The following is an 18,066-nucleotide window of genomic DNA, read 5'->3' as shown; positions in this document are numbered from 1 at the left end:
TTCTATCGTCGGCCTCCTTCAGTATTTCACCATCAGCTGCCTTGTCCTACCAATCCACCCTCCTGCTCTCTGCTCTCTCTTTCCTTATTCTCTCTCTCCATCATCAAGATGTTTTGCAGGAAACTTTTTCCTCTGTTTTAATCTTTCACTTGGGCTTATTTCGAATTTGAATATGCAGAGGTAACAGTGCAGTAGCAGTGCAGGCAGCATGGCTTTACCACATGTTTGTATTCCAGTTTGTTGTGATGTTTTGTAAATGAAACATCTCAGCACAAACCAAGAAAAACTAGAATTACCACCTTGTGGATGTACGCCTCCGTGAACCAGTCAAGTTGCAAGTACTGTTTCTGTCCATATCTGTCTAGACTCATATGAAGCCATGAAAGAATACAAGGCTTCAAATATGGATGTTGCTGCAAAGAAGATACAAATTCTAAAATATGGATGCTCCACACACATCGTAAACCTGGCATCACAGAGGATTTATACAGTCAGCGCAGTTTCAAGGTGGACAACCAAGATTAGTGTCACCAATTCAGTATCTGACCAAATGTCTCCCCGTCTGCTCCTGAGACATAATATTTAGTAATGGCAGATCATTATGATGTCACATTAAAGCTGACCTTTGACCTTTTGGATATGAAATGTCATCACTTGATCATTTTATTCTTTTAGACATTTGTGCAAAATTTTGTCAGAATTAGTGAATGAATTTGTGATGTTGGCCAGAAATATGGTTTGTGAGGTCACAATGACCTTTGACCATAAAAATCTAATCAGTGCATCTTTCAATAAGACGACATCTGTGCCAAATTTGAGAAAATTCCCTCAAGGCCTTCTTGAAATACCACATTCATCACATTAAGACGGACGCAGGGTCACAGTGACCTTGACCACCAAAATCTAATCAGTTCATCGTTGAGACCAAGTGGACGTTTGTGCCAAATTTTAAGATTTTTAGATATGGCATTCCAAGAATGGGATGTACAGACCTATGGACGTGCAATAACAAAACATAACGCGTTCAGTCACAGTTATCACATCACTTAAACAACCTCCTACAACAACACACCATTACATGCAGCGAGAAAGAAAAAGTGTGTGTTGCATGTGTTATTGTCAGTGACGCCTGTGGCAATGTAAGCCAGATCATGTCGGGGTATGTTAAGTCTGTGTATGTATCTGAACATTTGAGTGATGTGACCCACCACAAGGAATGTAAACCTGACGACATGAAAGAGCAGCCTCAAACACTCTATAACGCGTGTAACTCTATTGAGCAAGTGCATGCACAACATTTCTCTGGATCTACTGTTTATCAGACCTGGAGCCAAGATCACCATAGAGCAATAAATGAATCAGAACAGCAGATGTGTGTGTGTGTGTGTGTGTGTGTGTGTGTGTGTGTGTGTGTGTGTGTGTGTGTGCACCTCCCAGTGAACCTAAAAAAAAAAAAACCAATACTCAAGGCTGTGTGCGTATATCTGACTATCCGTTCTTGTGTTAGTGTGTGTGCATGTCTATGTGTGTTTGTTTTTTGTGTGCATGGTGGATCATGATGGACACAGACAGTATAGAACTGCAGGCCAATTCAAACAAACACCATACCAGCCTCATTGCTTTAAGACAAATACAGACATTTGATATTTCTGCAATCAGATCACTGAAAATATTTAGAATATGACTAATTAGAGTTTACATGCTAATACCTTTACTGTAGTAAGGCAGTGTCATTAGTCCTCCTTTATTTTAAACACTTCAGTGTAGTACATTTTAAAGGTACTCCACCCCATCTCTGCTTTGAATACACATAACTTATAAAGAAGATGTTTGTGTAACATTTAAAGGTCCCATATTATGCTCTTTTTAAGTTCATACTGCTTTGAGTTTCTACTGGAACATGTTTACATGCTTTAATATTCAAAAAACATTTTTTCTCATACTGTCTGCCTGAATATACCTGTATTTACCCTCTGTCTAAAATGCTCTGTTTTCACACCTGTCACTTAAGCTCAGTCAGCAGGTCTTCCACATCTGTGCCAAGGAAAATTACTATAATAGCACATATAAAAGCCCAGTTCAGACCAAAGATTCCTGGCGAGAAGAATTGAAATAGGCAACTACTTGCAATGCACCATTCTGCAGTGTTCTAAAAACCCGCCAGTTCACACTAGTGCAACTAGATGAGACGGTATATCATCTCTGTGCAACAACTCTGCCCTTCTGATCTGATTTCCAGGCTGATTTTGTGTTTGAAATAAATTGGAGTTTCTTAAAACATGAATGACAGAGAGGGCTCGGTGGGGAGGAGCATCTGACGCAGCAAGCGAACAAACTATCTGCAGTCATTTTGACTTGACCAGCAGGCTTCACTACAAGCCGATTGGCTGTAGGAACAGGTGACATGCTTCATGTTCTAAAGCCAGCTGCCGGCGATTTGACCAGCAGAGTTGCAGGTGACGCCATGAGCTGGTTTGAGTCAAGCTCAGACTCAGTTTTGTTGTTGTATGCTACTATATTATGTGTTAACAATACTGATTAGGTATTAGTGCCTGCAAAGTGCTAATAGGATGTTTTCCCCCCACTTTTCCTGGATCATTTTGCAGACAGGAGGTTTTTGTGCTTTGGCCATGTGACTGTGTGTGTGTGACAGTTTATAGTGCAGATGTTAACATCACTGGGGTGTGGTGGTGATAACATGCCCTTGATTGGCGAAAGTAATTGAGCACACCCCCTTAGCTACATCCTGGTGTAAAGGGCATAAAAGGATAAGTGGTGGTTACCGGCAGTAGAGGAGTAGCATGTTAGAGCAAGACAGACACCATCCCATCTGTCTGATTAACGGGAAGTAGAAGCAGCCCGGTTGATGTCTGGCAGCGAGGCAGCAGACAGGCAGCCAACCAGTGGAGATATGCCAAGATGGAGAGTAGAAGGATAAGAGGGAAGAAAAGGAGGGAAAAAATACAGCTGCATTTTAGCATCTTTTAGTTCATTGTTTTGTTTTTTTTCCAGTTCCCAAATTCAGCTTTCGTCAACCTCAGTCTAAGCAGTAGCAGGTAAAGCTGGCTGTAGCTGTAAACCTACTACCTGATCATCACCAAAGAGCAGACAGACACAGTTAGAAAGCCTTGGAACACAGTGGAGCATTTAGCCCAGGTATACACAAACTTATCCATATATCCACTTCACATGAGGTCCAAGACAATGTCTTCAAAATGCACCAATCTAAATATTAAGGTTAAAGATAACCTGTAACTGGTGTTTTGTCCATCAGAAAAAGAGATTTCCATCTCAAGAGACCTCCAGGTTAATTAAAATAAATACAATAAATAACATGCAGGATTTTTTTTTTTCAAAAACAAAGTAAAGACATCACATATGACACACTAGAACTGTGAGGTGGTGTATTTACCTGTAGAGACTCTGCCCTCTGCATTTTTTTCCTAATTTTTCTATTGTTTTGCTGTGTTGATTATGTTTTTTGGGTTGTAGCCTCCAGCCCATAACAGCATTCATGTGAGGGGGGGAATTGCCAGTAATAAAAAGGTAGCAATCAGGTAGTAGCAGCACGCATTCAAGAGGAAGCTACAAAAATCTTGGACACAGCGCCAAAAAAAAAAAAGAAAGAAAAGAAAAAAAACTGTGGTTGACTTTCACTTTTGCTGGCGAGCACAGAAGGAGAGGATGGGGATGAAGAACGATGCAGAGTTGGCCTATTTTCTGTTTGACGTGTAGGTGCCAATGGTTAGCTTAGTTAGCTTGCTGAAGTATCTGCTTTTATAAAACAACACGTTATGCTTCTACAACAGTAGCTTGCAGTGTACATACAAGCGGCGTATGGGGGAGGGGCCAAGTTTAAATGTGTTTAAAAACAGTAACCAACAATTCCTGTATAGTATACCTTTACCTAGGACTGGGTATTGGCACTAATTTCCTGAGTAGAGTCGATTCCAATTAACAAGGTCTCTGTTCGATTCCAATTCAATTCTATTCTCTGCAAAAATCGTTTCGATTACGGAAATTCCAGTTGCAATGCCAGTTTTGCTTGAATATGAAAGAGATTCTCAGAGATCAAATGCATAAATGCAGAACAGGATTAGCATCAAATATTTTAAATATAACTAAATGTTGTTAGAGCAGCAACAATAATGTTTATAACAGCAAGTCACTATATAAACATAGTATCTCACTGGAAACAATCTCTCCCCCAATACATAAATAAAAATTATCTATCTATAAACAATGGTTACACTATGACGAGCAACCACACACCACTATCCAAAATAATCAGTGGCAAACGTAATCACCATTATAAATAAACTGTATAAATTGCCATTACTGTATCAAATGCTATAAATGGTAAATTTGGCTGTTAGGTTTCAAAAACTTTCCACTGGAGGGAATCTCCCTCAGACCACGCTGGAGGGTTGGATCTCAGAAGGTATAGATTGAAAACCGTCCCCCCCAACGTTAAATAGGTGACTACGGCCCTGCAAAAAGTACTGTAATATGTGTGCTGTGAAGCCTCCAGGGAATAGGGAGGAATAACAGGGAGAAAATAATGATGAGAATAAGAAACATAAAGAAGAGGAAGAAAAGAAAGCACCTCACAGTTCATGAACATACTGGAATTTACTAGGACAATCAGGAAAGGTGGTAGGAAGAGGAGACATTTGAATTTTAAATATGGTAAAGAGGCACAATGAGGCTGAGGGGGAAATAAAGGTAAGAGCAGATTGAAGTATTTTAAGAAGTTGGGATGAAAATGACAGTGACCAGCAAATCACTGTCTAACCTCTGAACTGATTGTAACTGGGACGCCAGCCTGGTAATCTACTGGCAGTAATGCTTAATAAGGCAAGCCAACTGCTGCCAAACACCACAGAAAGAAAGGAAGAAAATACACTCAGATTTGTGTACATCTGACCTTCTATTTTAGTCTCTCAGACAACAATCTTAAAGTCCAGAAGGAAATAAATAAGGAGCCATAAAGGCAGACATGAGCGGTCAAATTACATCCATTTATCTTGGCACCAAATTAGTATCTCGTGATATCGTACAGCAGTGCAGAGATCTCCCAAATCCCAACAGTGGAAACAAACATTGAATTCTGCATGACTTAACTTTTTGCTTGTCCTGCTTTGATACAAAATACCTCCCAAGCCTGTGTTCACTGCATGTTTTCAGGTGGATTTTGATGGCTCTCAGTGTCTTCAGGTGTTCTATTGACTCAGTTACACAACAGACACTTTCAGCAACGCAATCGGATTAGTCAAACAGGTTCCCACTAATTGAAGCACAGCTATATGTGTTTCACAGTGGCTCTGCCAACTGCTGTAGTACCTGCTAGAATATCACTGCCTGTTTGTTTTTATGCACGCTATCCTTGGGCTGATTTTGCATCCCGTGCACAATGCTATTTCTTTTTTGTATTAAATATTACACCTTACACCTGTAGCTGCTTATTGTCAGCTGCTTGTAACAAACAAGTAGCAACCGTAAACATTTAACTGTATGAGCAGCAGTAAAAACATATATTATCAATCTATGTCCCTTCAATAAAGGTTTAACAATCACACCTGTCATGTTAACGCTGTGGAGAGGGGGTGCATGTACCATTTGCACTTCCGAATACTTACTGTGTTACAAGTGTGTTTAAGAAGGGCAAAGTGGTTCAAATTGGTATGGATGGAAATGAAAGTGTAAATTTTAGGCTAGATTAAGCAAAGCTAAAAACAAACAAACATAGAGCTCCCATACAAACCACAGAAACAAAAAACGATCAGATCAAAGCAGCAGTGTGATTGAGGAAATTCACACTTAGTCCCATCTGCGTTTATGCACAGATCAGCCTCAACCACCATAAGAAAACAGCTCCACTGTAAAAACATTATTCTTTAGCATAAAATATTTGCAACAAATAGTTGTTCAGTTGAGAAATACAAATTATCAGCATCTAAAGTTTTTACTCTAAGTGCTGAGTGTCTCACTTTAGCAAAAGTAAATGACTGTCCTCTTCAACTGCTCCCCACGCTCCTTCATAATATAACAGATTTTAAACCATGATCCACTTATCCATGTTTAGCTTGGGCTGATGAGGCAGTGTGGTGCATAGTGGAGTCAAAAAACTGCTTAAACGCCAAAACACACCTGTACAGACTACCACAGAAGGCCCACCTCTCAGTTCATTTGATCGTAAAAGGGGGAAAAAGCCTTAATGATGTTGGGTGCGTTTCCACCCTGAGTTGATTTCCTTTCAGCTCAAGGCGTTTAAGGGTGCTTTCACACCTGCCCTGTTTGGTTCGGTTCAATCAAACTCAAGTTTGTTTGCCCCCAAAGTGTGGTTCTTTTGGGCAGGTGTGAACACAGCAATCACGCTCACGTGTGCACCAAAACAACCGGACCAAGACCTTCTCGAAGAGGTGGTCTGGGTCCTGTTATGAATTAACTCTAGCGCAGTTTGTTTGTTGTGAAAACATGTTCTGACCTCGATCCGAACCAGCTGCAGACGCATTATGCATTTTTAGGGTTAAACAAGCATGAGCATGTTATAGTCCTGGAGGATTATTAATGTGCACCTCCTCCTGTACTGCCTTAATATGTATATTCAGCACATCCAATGCATCAAAACATTGTTTTCTAGTTGGAGCTGTGCCTCGTTTTCAAACTGTATGGTTTGACTAAAATGAACAATGGCAGCAATATAGTACACGATGACCAGCGCTAAAATCAACCTGCGTAGTTCTCCCTCCACTGTTACATTAGAAAATATGGAAGTTCTGACCAAGGCATTTGATCTGGTCCCCTTGTAAATGCTGCCGTGAGAACACGAACCAATTCTAGGAAATCATGCAACTTTGTAACAAATTAGTCCCTGACTGGGACCAAAGCAAGAAAACTCTAGGTCTGAAAGCACCCTGAAGCACTCCTGCAAAAATTTGAGGCGCATAGAGCCAAAGAAAGCAAGGCAGACAGCAACACGACAGCAGCAAACAAACCGTCTCAATTTCACCTGGAACAAATACATCAAGCCACGTCAGGATGCTAAAACATGCTCTGTCTGTTCAGGGTCTTACTGGTGAAAAATAAAAAATATCTAGAAATCTAGCCTCACAACTCTTGGTCATACAATTGAATAGTTGTTGGCGCAACTTAATTTCTTAAGTTTGTCTACTACAAAAATGTTGACACTACTAAGATTAAGTTAATGACCCCAACATAGAACACTATATCTTCTTAAAGTAAACAGTAAATAACTGGTTGTCTTATTTCTTTGAGTTTTCTCCAATTCTATATTTTTACAATGTACAGTCAATAAAACACAAGTCAGCAGCCATCTTTCATTTTGCATACTGAGCCAGCAAATAGTCAGGGTGTTTGAACAGCAGAGAAAGCTGAGGATAAACAACAACTAAACTCTCACTACAGTCACTGCTGATGAAGTCTTGACAACAACTTGAATACAAAAACACATACAAAAACGAGACAGAAGCCAAAATGCAGCAAACACAAGGGTTAGTAAAGAAAAAATAAGAGGAGAATAAGAACTGTAGAAAGAATATTATGTGATTATCTGTCAAAAAGTGAATACATTAAATACTAATTATAGCTAAGTTTTAGGAGATCACAAAATAAAGCTATCATTAAAAAATGCCCCGTGCCTTCTTTATAAATATTGATTCTGACCCCAATGACATGCATCACTGCCCGAGGTTCCCTTGACCCGACTTTGATAAACACATACTGGAGCTAAAAGACAAAACTGTTGTCCAGTCTGGACCACCAGCAGTGTGTGGCCTGTTTCCTTGAAAGGCCGTAAACTGCTTTAGTCCAAACATAGTGGGGCTTCAGTTACAATAATGTGGCAATAGGGATTAAAGGGTCTTTCATATCCGTATTACATCAGGTAATATACGTCAAACCCTGACTCAAAACCTACCAGCTGCACTAATAATCAATATCACGCAAGATTATCTAAAACTAAGAATACACCCCTGACGTATTTGTTAAGACCTTCTGGTTCCAACCTGGAACCTGCCGGCTTAGGAAACCACAACTGTGTCAAATTTGAGAAGGTGGCAATGGACGGTGTGCGCCATAGTTACCGTGGAGACCCCGGTGATGATGCAGTCAGGGCGCTTAGTGATGGGGCTTAGCGAGCAGTGTGCCAAACCAGCAAATCCTCCAGAGGGATTTTCACCCGACGATGTCTGAGCCCTAATACTGTCCAATTGACTCCAGATGTTACGGCACGGAGAGGGAGAGAGTGAAAATGACGGATAGTGAGATCCGGTCTGCGGCTCAGTTTCCAGCCAAGAATTTGTACTGGAAATTATAATTCATCAACACAGAAAAACTGAACAGATATGTCAACACTTAAGAGGATATCATGAGTGGCCAAAGAGATTTGCAGGAGGTATCAACACAAACAGAAATAACGTGAGTAACACTGCTAGGCACATCTGTTGAATCGGTGCAGATATGCTTGGAATCAATGGTATGCTGTTTGGTTCCTTTTAATTAAACAACTATTTACAATTGGCTTCTGTGGTCCTGAACTGACTGCTAAATGGTGGAAGGCCAAGGTGTCTTTATGCAGCTCAAGTCAAAGTGATGTTTATGCATCATTTACAAAACTCTTGTAAAATTAACTCATTAAGAGTTGAATGAAAACATTTCTAATGTTCAGCATGTGTAAACGAGACAATACAATAGGAATAGGCAGTTGATTGCAACTGATCCATCTGGATATTTAATCTCAGCTCCCTACCATCTGGTCCCAGAGAGGGAGCGAGGGAATCAGGAAAAAACAGATGAGTTAGGTTTTCCACTGATCATGGAATTCCTAAAACACCCAGGAATTTTCACACATTGGATTCCACACAAGGGAAACTTGTGGTGCAAGCCAAGAGATTATCAAGGAGTTTAAAAAATGACACACTATTTTGTTACATTAGACACCTGAATGGAAAATAATATTCAGAAAGCCAATACATATACAGCTCAAACTAATGGAAGTGCTTTTAATGTGCTATAAATAATGGAAAGGTGTGGCAAGGTCATGGTGTGGAACTCTTTCAGCATGACAGTTTTACATTTTAAAAGACTGACTTTTGGATATACACCCGCTGTCTGCAATTAAATCTCTTATTACTTCTCCTACTGTCTTTCTCCTGGGTACCATGCCATTGTTTCGACGGCCCAAAATTTTCAAGCCCCATTTGTATGAAAAATGTCTCACTAAACCAAAACCCCATTTCTCCAATGGCCCTTGTCCCATACACAAATGCGCAATGCTCCGAGGTCCTGTTTTGGAGAAAACGGGACCCTTCGTGGTGTTTGCAAGTGTCATTCAAGCCACCCAACTCGGTTGTTCTTCACGGACCCATCCCTGCCTCTCTGGTGGGTTTTATGCAACCAAATGTGATGTTATAAGCCAAAACATGATCTTTTGCTAACCCTAAAAAAGTAGGGTTTGTTTTTTTTTTTGGCTAAACCTAACCACACGCTAACACAGTGTTGTCAAGAAATGAAAAGTTTTCATGTATCGGCTCTGAAATTTATGCTGCATTCAAATGGAACTCCTGAGCTTGTTTTTATATGGCAAGTTGTGTATGTGGATTCGTGAACTCAGAGCGCTCAAAAAATTTCCACTTAAAAGATCATGACTGCCACAATGGGGAGACATTCATGCGGACTCCTCTCGTGAACATGAACATGATTGCACTATGGTTGTTTGAAGGCAGGGAGTATTTTTTTTTAGAGAAACAGGATTTTGGAGTATTGACTGATTAATGGGTGTTTGGTTTAAGGGGCCATTGGAATAATGGGCTTTCGGTTCAGTGGTACATCTTTTGGACCAATGGGGTTTCAGAATTTTTGGCCGTCGAAACAATGGGCAGTCCCCTTCTCCTGTAGCCTACCTCTCATTAACCCCATCATCATCTTGCTAAACATTACAGTTCCCTTTTTTACAGTGTCAAACTAATGCTTCAGCATTTTAGGAATTAGGCTCATAACCTTTCTTGCTGAGAGCTGGATTTGGAAATTGACACGACTTTCATACAAAGCTATACCCAGAAGCCTGTTAGCTTAGCTTAGCATTTAAACTGTGCAAAAAGCATATTATAAAAGCACGATGTTATGGTTTTATGGTGAGTTATGTGCCTATCTCTTGGCCAAGGACAGTCACTTCTACTGGTTGCCTGGCAACCATTATAACCATTATAACAAGACTCCAGGAAGGTATTGCTCCTAGCTAAGAAGTAACTACCTGTAAAACCACAACACATCAATTTTACACATGAGTTTTTGTACAAACTAAACATACAAGATGTAACATGTTAATTACAAGTGCTGGTTTGGTTAAACGTTTCCCTTTGTTTCCTGTCTTTGTGCTAAGTTAAGCTAACTGGCTGCTGGCTGTAGCTTCATATTTAGGGACTGTACAGACATGAGAGAAGTATTGATCTCATCTGACCCTCTGCAAGAGGACAAGTGTTCTTCCTAAAATGCTAACTGGTACTGCTAACACTTTTTTGAACAGAGTAAATTTGAAACCCCACTTTGTGATTAAGTCTGTAAAGACAGGCGGCTTATCCTCCTTGTCTTCCTCCACCTCCCACCTTGCTCTCTTTTCAGCCCCGGGGTGTAAAGGTAAGTGAAGGGAAGGGCAGAATTCCAATCATAACACTGAATTACCCTCTAAATGTTTTGCTGTCTCCAGCCAGGTGAGTCATCAGCATTATCCCTCCAGCAAACTAGTTTGTGTACATGTGTGGTTGCAAAAGCAAGCGTCTTTGGTGTGGTGTGCGTTTGTGAGTATGTTTTAAGAGAATGAAAGTGGTGTTAAAGCATTGAGCCATGTGGGTTAAAAGCTGGTTTTGAGGGAAAGATGACATGTTAACGTCAAAGCGCACATGTGCGCGCGTGTGTGTGTGTGTGTGTGTGTGTGTACACACAGTACAGGCGTTAAGTTCTAACACAGAGTACATGTACATACATATGTACATACCTACAGGTACACATTCCTTTACCTGACAGAGAAACAAACAAGAACACACACCTTGCTGCGAGTCTGACTGCATAACCAGGGAGAGAAGAAAGAGAGAATATTCCTGTTGATTCTCTAAAGATATGATCACTATTACCAATGCACGTATCAAATCACACAAACTGTGGATCATTTATACTTTAAAGGCAACAAGTCAGAGCTGAACAGAGGGTTTTTAGTGCTTGCAGAATTTTTCCAGTGGGTGTCTATACTTGTGACTGCAACAGATGTTGAAAAGTTAAAGAGTTAGTGTTTACAAATGTGATCCCCCTTTGATCTGTAAAGTTGAATGTGACTGGGTGCAGTAATGGGCAATTGCATGGAGTGGAGCAAGTGAAACGTATCATCAATCATGGGTATCGCTTTCTGAAAGTTCTGTTACTTATTGTCTTGGTGAGCCAAGAAGATGTCCCGGCAGGACAAGAGGCTTGCTGGTTACGGTTTGTCAGCAAGTCCATCCATTAGCTAAAACCCACAATAACAAGTGTCAAACAAACTTGATTTGTCCTGCAGGACTGACCCCCTCATAAATCATGCTTTCACCCATGATAGGTCTCAAATGAACCAAGGTAAAACAGTGGTACAATACAAGATTAACATTTTAGAATTGCCACTCAAATTCATTTGTGTGATTTCGCCTCACAACTCAGGGAAAATAAACCTAGTTGCTCCAAATGGCAACAATTTGTAACTGAGAGATTTGAACTTTAACACTTGAACTTTAGCACAGGTAAACTGAGTACAAAACCTGCTGGTCAGTGAGGGGAGAAACATATGAAGTCCACCACAGAGGTAACTTAAAGGCACCCTGGAGAGTTTCTTACCTCTAGTAGCGCCATGGAGCAATGTTTTTACCTGTTTGTTCTTGTGCTTGGGGGCCCACATGCACACCGATGCATTAACATTACTTAACTGATCTACAACATGCCAAGAGATGCAATGACAGGAAGGACAGGCAGGAAAGAAGAAGACCGTAGGCAAATAAACATTGACGCAGGTTTCAAAATTCAGATGAAATTTGGGAGCGCCACTGAGTGGTTAAGACACCGCCTGCAAACCGCAATGTCTCCATTCTGAGTCAAGTCATTCCCTCTCTCCCTCTCATTTGTCGTCAGCTCAGATAAAGCTATAAAAATGAAGGCCAAAAAAAATTAAAAATGCCTTTGCAAATGTTTAATGAGGAAGGAAATTAATTCATCACGTGTCGGGCCTGAGGATGCACACAGTGTGTTTTCGTTAGTAATACTGAATGTGATTGAGAAACTCCACAAGGCATCTTCAATTCTGTTTGAAAGAATTGAATTTTCTCTTAGCTATGGCTTATTTAGCTTTTTCTGTGGAAAGAAAAGTGACACAACACAGACTGAAAATGAGTGCAAAGTAGGGATGTTGTGATCCAATCCTAATTTATGTTCTAGGTCAAAGGTCCGATGTCTAGGATTTAGGAGCTTCTTTTGGCAGAATAGAATACAATATTCTTAACTGTGTTTTCATTAGTGCAAATTACCTGAAAATAAGAATTGTGCTTTCATTACCTTAGAATGAGCCGTTTATATCTACATACACAGTGTAGCCTGAGTGTCAGACTGAAGCTCCCAGAACCTTCAGTCTGACATGGCTTTCATTGAAGGCAATTTACAAGGGGGAGGGAATTTGATTTTTCCCTAACCAATCAGTAGAGATCAACGACTCACCCAGAATCTGACGTCACTAGTATCCATGCCTCGGGGCAAGCATTGCCCGTTTAAAATGTCTCCGTCGTCGTTAAATCCAGTTTAGCAGCTTCCTTACTTCGGTCCTTCATTAACGCGAGTAGTGGCGAAATACCTTGATAGCATCGTTAATGTGGTCTGTAGGATCTGTAGCGGTCGCCATTGTTGCTATCCTCACCAGTTACCCACCGGCGTACAGCTTGACATCAGCGTGGGTCTGATTGGCTAATCGCTAGACCCCCAGCGTTCACTGGTCCGTGCAGCGTTTGGACGAGATAAATCGCAAATTCATTGAAGTATGCCAGACCAGAGATGCAAGCCTACTCAGTTGAGTGGGCAGGGTCTATGGTCTGGAACCAGGCTATACACAGTGGGTTCTCTCACACAAAGTCCAACATGTTGCCTCTACAGTAGCCCAGAACAGACAGTTCAACCCACTAGCTCTGGATAGGGCCATCCACATTTTGACATTTTCACGTCACCCACCATAGTTGGTGGGACACGTTAGAAGTTTCAGGTCTGCAACCTCACCACTAGATGCCACTAAATCCTACACACTGGACCTGGACCAGTAGGGGCCAAGATATCATGACCTTTAGTCCCAATCTTAAACCTACATTTCCCATAATGCAACTAAATACTGGGCAACAGTAGCTCAATCTGTATGGACTTGGCTTGGGAACCAAAGGGTTACTGGTTCAAGTCCCCATATGGACCAAGTATGGAGTGTGGACTGTCAGCTGGAAACGTGCCAGTTCACTCTCATGGGCACTACCGCAGTGCCCTTGAGCAAGGCACTGAACCCCCAAACTGCTCCAGTGTAGTCATACTATGGCCAACCCTGGGCTACCCCCCCTTAATTGCATGTGTGTGGCGTGGAAAAAAGAGGCTGCATTTCAACTGCCAGTCTGAGAATTGTTGGGCTTTACAAATAAAGAATCAGGTTAAAAAATAAATGAACAAAATTATAATTCTGTGAGACTGTCTTTGACAGGTGAAGACAAACTCTAGTCTTTCGTGATGTCACTTGACAAATCCATTCATAGTCTGAATAGTGTAGTGTTTGTGAGCTGTACATTGACTTTAACATGTAAACTGAGTGGAGTATCCCTTTAAGGTTTTGCCAAGTGTAGCTTTAAGTCTGGATTAAATGTACAGATAAAGTGCAATGCTGATCCATGGCCGGGTTGCCATGTCCCACTGAGAGGCAACAGTATGCAGGTAACATCATACCAAGTACCATGTCACTGAAACACACCTTTGTTTATTCAAGCCTTCACGCTTCAAACACAGCAGATGAGTTAAACCAGCTGCTGAAGTGCAGACTCGGTGGCACATGTTTGTCCCTGCCCGGTTTATTGGATAAACGAGTGCAGCAGTGTTGACACACGCTTGTTTAGCCCTCATGTGAAAGAGAGAGGAAGAAATAGAGCAAAGAAGCCTCTATCCATCTCCTTCTTAAAAACAGGTCAGACAGACACAGCAGGACTGACCGCAGTGATAGATTTCAGCGATTTGCTCAGAGGGTGAAGGAAAAAAATGCTTTACTTCTTAGATGTGGTCTTCATTATGCCCTACATCTGAAAAGGTCCACTCTGGCAAACACAAACACACACTCACATGGAGCAAAGTGTTTGTGCTCTTTCATCCAGTTCCTGCATCTTTTGTTGCACTTTTGTTTCAACATTTGTGTGTTGAAATCACTTTGAAGTTACACACAAGTATAGCATCATATCACACCAACGCTGAAATCCACAACTTCTCCACAGAGCGCGAACAAAGGCGGGACACAGCAGCAGGTTGACAAATGAGAAGTGTGTGATCCGAACACTCTGTGAGAGATGTGCTACATGTGTGTAAGAGTAAGAGAGACAGAGCAGTAATGGGTCATAATAACCAACCCAAATCAGCCGCAGAGATCAGGGAAGCTAATCCGGTGCCTAGCCTAATAGAATCACAGACACAGGAATAGACTGTAGGGCTCAACAGTGGCTTTGACCTTGCTTCAGTGTGTGTGTAAGTGTGTGTATGTGTGTGTATGATGGTAGTATTTCCTGGATTAATGATCCAAGGGTCTGGGCTGGATTACCAGATGGGCAAAGTGGGCAATTGCCGCTGAGCTCCAGAGCTTCAAAGACCCCCAAAAAGCTCCTGGCTGAATGTATTTTAGCATATTGCAGAGAACAGTATGGTACATAAACTCAGAGACACTTTAACTATGAAGAAGGTGCAAAATAATTTATCAGGGAAGGTTCTGACAGACTCTGTGGACCCTTGTGGGCTAAGACTGGAGCAGATCTTGATAGTTTGCATGATAGGTCTTCATGGGTACAAAATGACGGACCTGAACCCTAATGGACACGGGAAGTTTGATTTGAGATCCAATTGATGACTAATAATTGTTAGAAAATATATATACCCAACCTGTTTTTGCCAAATAGACCCAACCCTGTGCATGTTTGAGAGGAGAGATTACTATAAAATATAGACCGGACAAACCTCTGAATTTAAACTGCTGCTAAAAATGCTGTTCAACGGATCAACATATTTATCATGTTGGATGTAACATACTGTTACTACCAATTTTGCTATATATAATTATTACTAAAATTTAATAACTTTTCAAATGACTATTTTTATTTTATTCTGTTGTCATTTATTTGTTTTTGTTTTGCTGTGAGCCGCTGTAACATCTTATTTGCCAAGCAAACTATCCATCTTTTCTCCGTTCTGCCTCCGACTTGCTGGCGCTACTGCTCAACGTTTTTGTATTTTTCCACTTCTCTTTTGCCCTTGAAATGTACTCCTAAATTAGCCTAATCATCACACAAATTACACGCACTGCACTTAAGCATTTTCTCGTGATCATCACGAGTCGTCACAGATCCACTCGGGTATTACACATAATGACAAATAGACCCAGAAACCAAGCTAATGGAATGGGACCCGCCCCGGACCTGACCAAACATAAAAAAAAAACGTGGACCTAAATGTTATCGGTCTCGTGTTCTAGGGTCTGGGTAGACTTCTGAAGATCTCTAATGTGCATTGCCAGAGGCGATCTCAGCCCGCCAAAGCTTCCGGACTTAACCATTGTAAGCCCTGCATTTAGCTGGGTTGTACTGCCATTTGTTCAGATGCACATGTCTGTAGGTCTAGTTTAGGTGCAAATTTCAAGTTGCATTCTGCTTTATTGCCGGATCTTGCAGAATGTCCCTATGCCAGAAACAATGTTTTTAACTATATTAACACTGTAATGCAATTCCAGTGAAAAAGTCTATTTTTGCTTTTTTTCAGTGTGGTGTCAGTCATTTTTGTAGCTTCGCCTCGGATGCATTCTGCTTGTAGTCTGGCACCTGGTCACTACCTTTTTATAAAGTTTTGACCTCACTTGCACATTTTGCCAAGGAATGTCCCAAAAATACGTAGAAAATAAGAAAAAACAGGCAGAGGGCAGGGTCTCTGCAGATTAATATACCGCCACACAATTTTAGCGGTTCATAAATGACGAGGCGCATTTCCTTTGTATGATTCTATACGTTGTTTTTCAGGGAAACAGTACACTTTTAAACTCTTGACATCAATGTTTGCGTTAGCACAGAGCATGATGTTCTTGATAACGAGGGAGAAAGCCAAATTAAATCTGCATATCTCCATCTTGTTATTACCATTAATTAGCTCTCAAAGCATGGTAGATTAGATGCGGATCACGAGTCATTAACACAATGTGTCACATGCAGCGCTCATGACCAAAAATCGCCTGAGTAAGTTCCTACGAGGGTGTAAACAACAACAACAGCAGACAATTACTGAGCTTCCGGAGCAAATGTCATGATGAATTTCTTTACGATAGGATCTGTTCAGCTGTTTTGTTCTCCCAGGCACTATTTGTCATCTGACAAAAGTCCTAAAAGGTTTTATCGCCCGAGTTTCTCATGGTTAGCAAAGTTGGTCAGATGGCAGAAATTAAGTGATTACCATGTTTCACACTTTGTGTTCTGTTTGTTTGAGAGAATGTAAAGGTTTGGGTGAAGATGCTGCTACTGTAGGTCGTCATAAGTCGCTCAAACATACGTACATGTGTTCCATCGGGGCTGCTAGTTCTAAAAACACCTGCACTAACTGTGCTGTCGGGCACTTTGGATAAAAGCATTCCTGAGTTTATATGTTATATGTCTCTATACATGTATGTGTTTACAGTGTAAAACATTTACTGCCTGATATTCATCAATATTTCAAGATGTTTCAGGTTCCCAAAACGGCTATTTCGGAGTCAAAGGTCTTCCAATGAGTCATAACTTTAATGGTAGCATCTACTTTGTTTTACCTTCTTGCCAGTATAGAAAGCAGTATGAGCTCACATGTTGGGCCTTCCGTCCCACTCCATGTGTCATTCCTGATTGCTCAAGTAAGATTTCACATTTTGGCTCCTGTTTAAAAAAAATCTTTTTCACACAATGAGATGCAGAGTGTTCATTCAACAGGGACCGCCCATTGTTCCGACAGTCCACAAGTCCAAAATCTCATTAGTCCCATCTTGAGCCTCCTACAGACTGTGAGATTTTAGCAATCTTATAAGTTTAGTGCAGCTGCAATATGCCTAAACTTGGGTACAGCATCAAATTTGATGTATGCAGACTGCACAATGACAACATCCATCAACATCAAAATGCAAGAACATAAGGTCATCAGTATGCATCATGCATCTACATCACTGTAGTGGTAAGAGAAAAATTTAAACAAACCTGAATGAAGCCCTTGATATAGTGGCATTTATGGGTGTCGCAAAAGTGAGAAGGAGAAATGTGGAGGTGGTCATGGCATAGGAAAAGAGGCCAACTTGGCATGCCAATTTTTCACCAAGAGCTCAAAGTGTATTAATTATCATCTGCTAGCATTTAGCAATATGGCGCTGATCAATTCGTCATTTCATGCTGCATTTCTATTGGTTTTTTCGTGGATGTAGATCCATACAACTGTCACACAGTGAGATGGCCATCCCAAATTTCTGACACTGTCAGAATTTTATCCCAGGCTGTCTTTAATCGCAAGACCACAACAGCGGCCATCCTTGAACCTCTTTCACTGTGTAATAGAGGACCCCCGTTTTAGTGCCACGACCACAGATGTCGCAACTTTTCTTTCACGTTGGTCAACTTTTGTCTAGGACAGCCCAAAATCGCAGTGTATACCAGGTTTTAGTTAGTCCTGTTAGTCCTAAAAATGTCCCATTGGACTGGAAGCCAATTTCTCCAACAGTTTGTTATCCCAAAAACAAAAACCATTGCTCTGAGGTCCCAA

General features: G+C 41.0%; 1 protein-coding gene across 2 annotated transcripts in view; it reads right to left on the bottom strand.

The window, feature by feature from the left end:
• ntf3 (neurotrophin 3) overlaps positions 1-18,066 on the bottom strand; it is a 51,725-nt gene that overhangs the window by 15,449 nt on the left and 18,210 nt on the right. The window contains exon 1 of one of the 2 annotated variants that reach the window (XM_049566713.1): positions 8,106-8,191. The exons of the other annotated variant lie outside the window; for it this stretch is intronic. The gene's annotated coding sequence lies outside the window, so the exon portion shown is untranslated. Of the gene's footprint in view, positions 1-8,105; positions 8,192-18,066 lie in introns of those variants that run through there. 2 annotated transcript variants of the gene reach the window in all.

This window comes from Epinephelus fuscoguttatus, linkage group LG22 (assembly GCF_011397635.1).
Source record: "Epinephelus fuscoguttatus linkage group LG22, E.fuscoguttatus.final_Chr_v1".
NCBI classification, from domain to species: Eukaryota; Metazoa; Chordata; class Actinopteri; order Perciformes; family Serranidae; genus Epinephelus; species Epinephelus fuscoguttatus.
The sequence above is the reverse complement of the archived record's forward strand: the minus strand, read 5'-3'. Positions and strand labels throughout refer to the sequence as shown.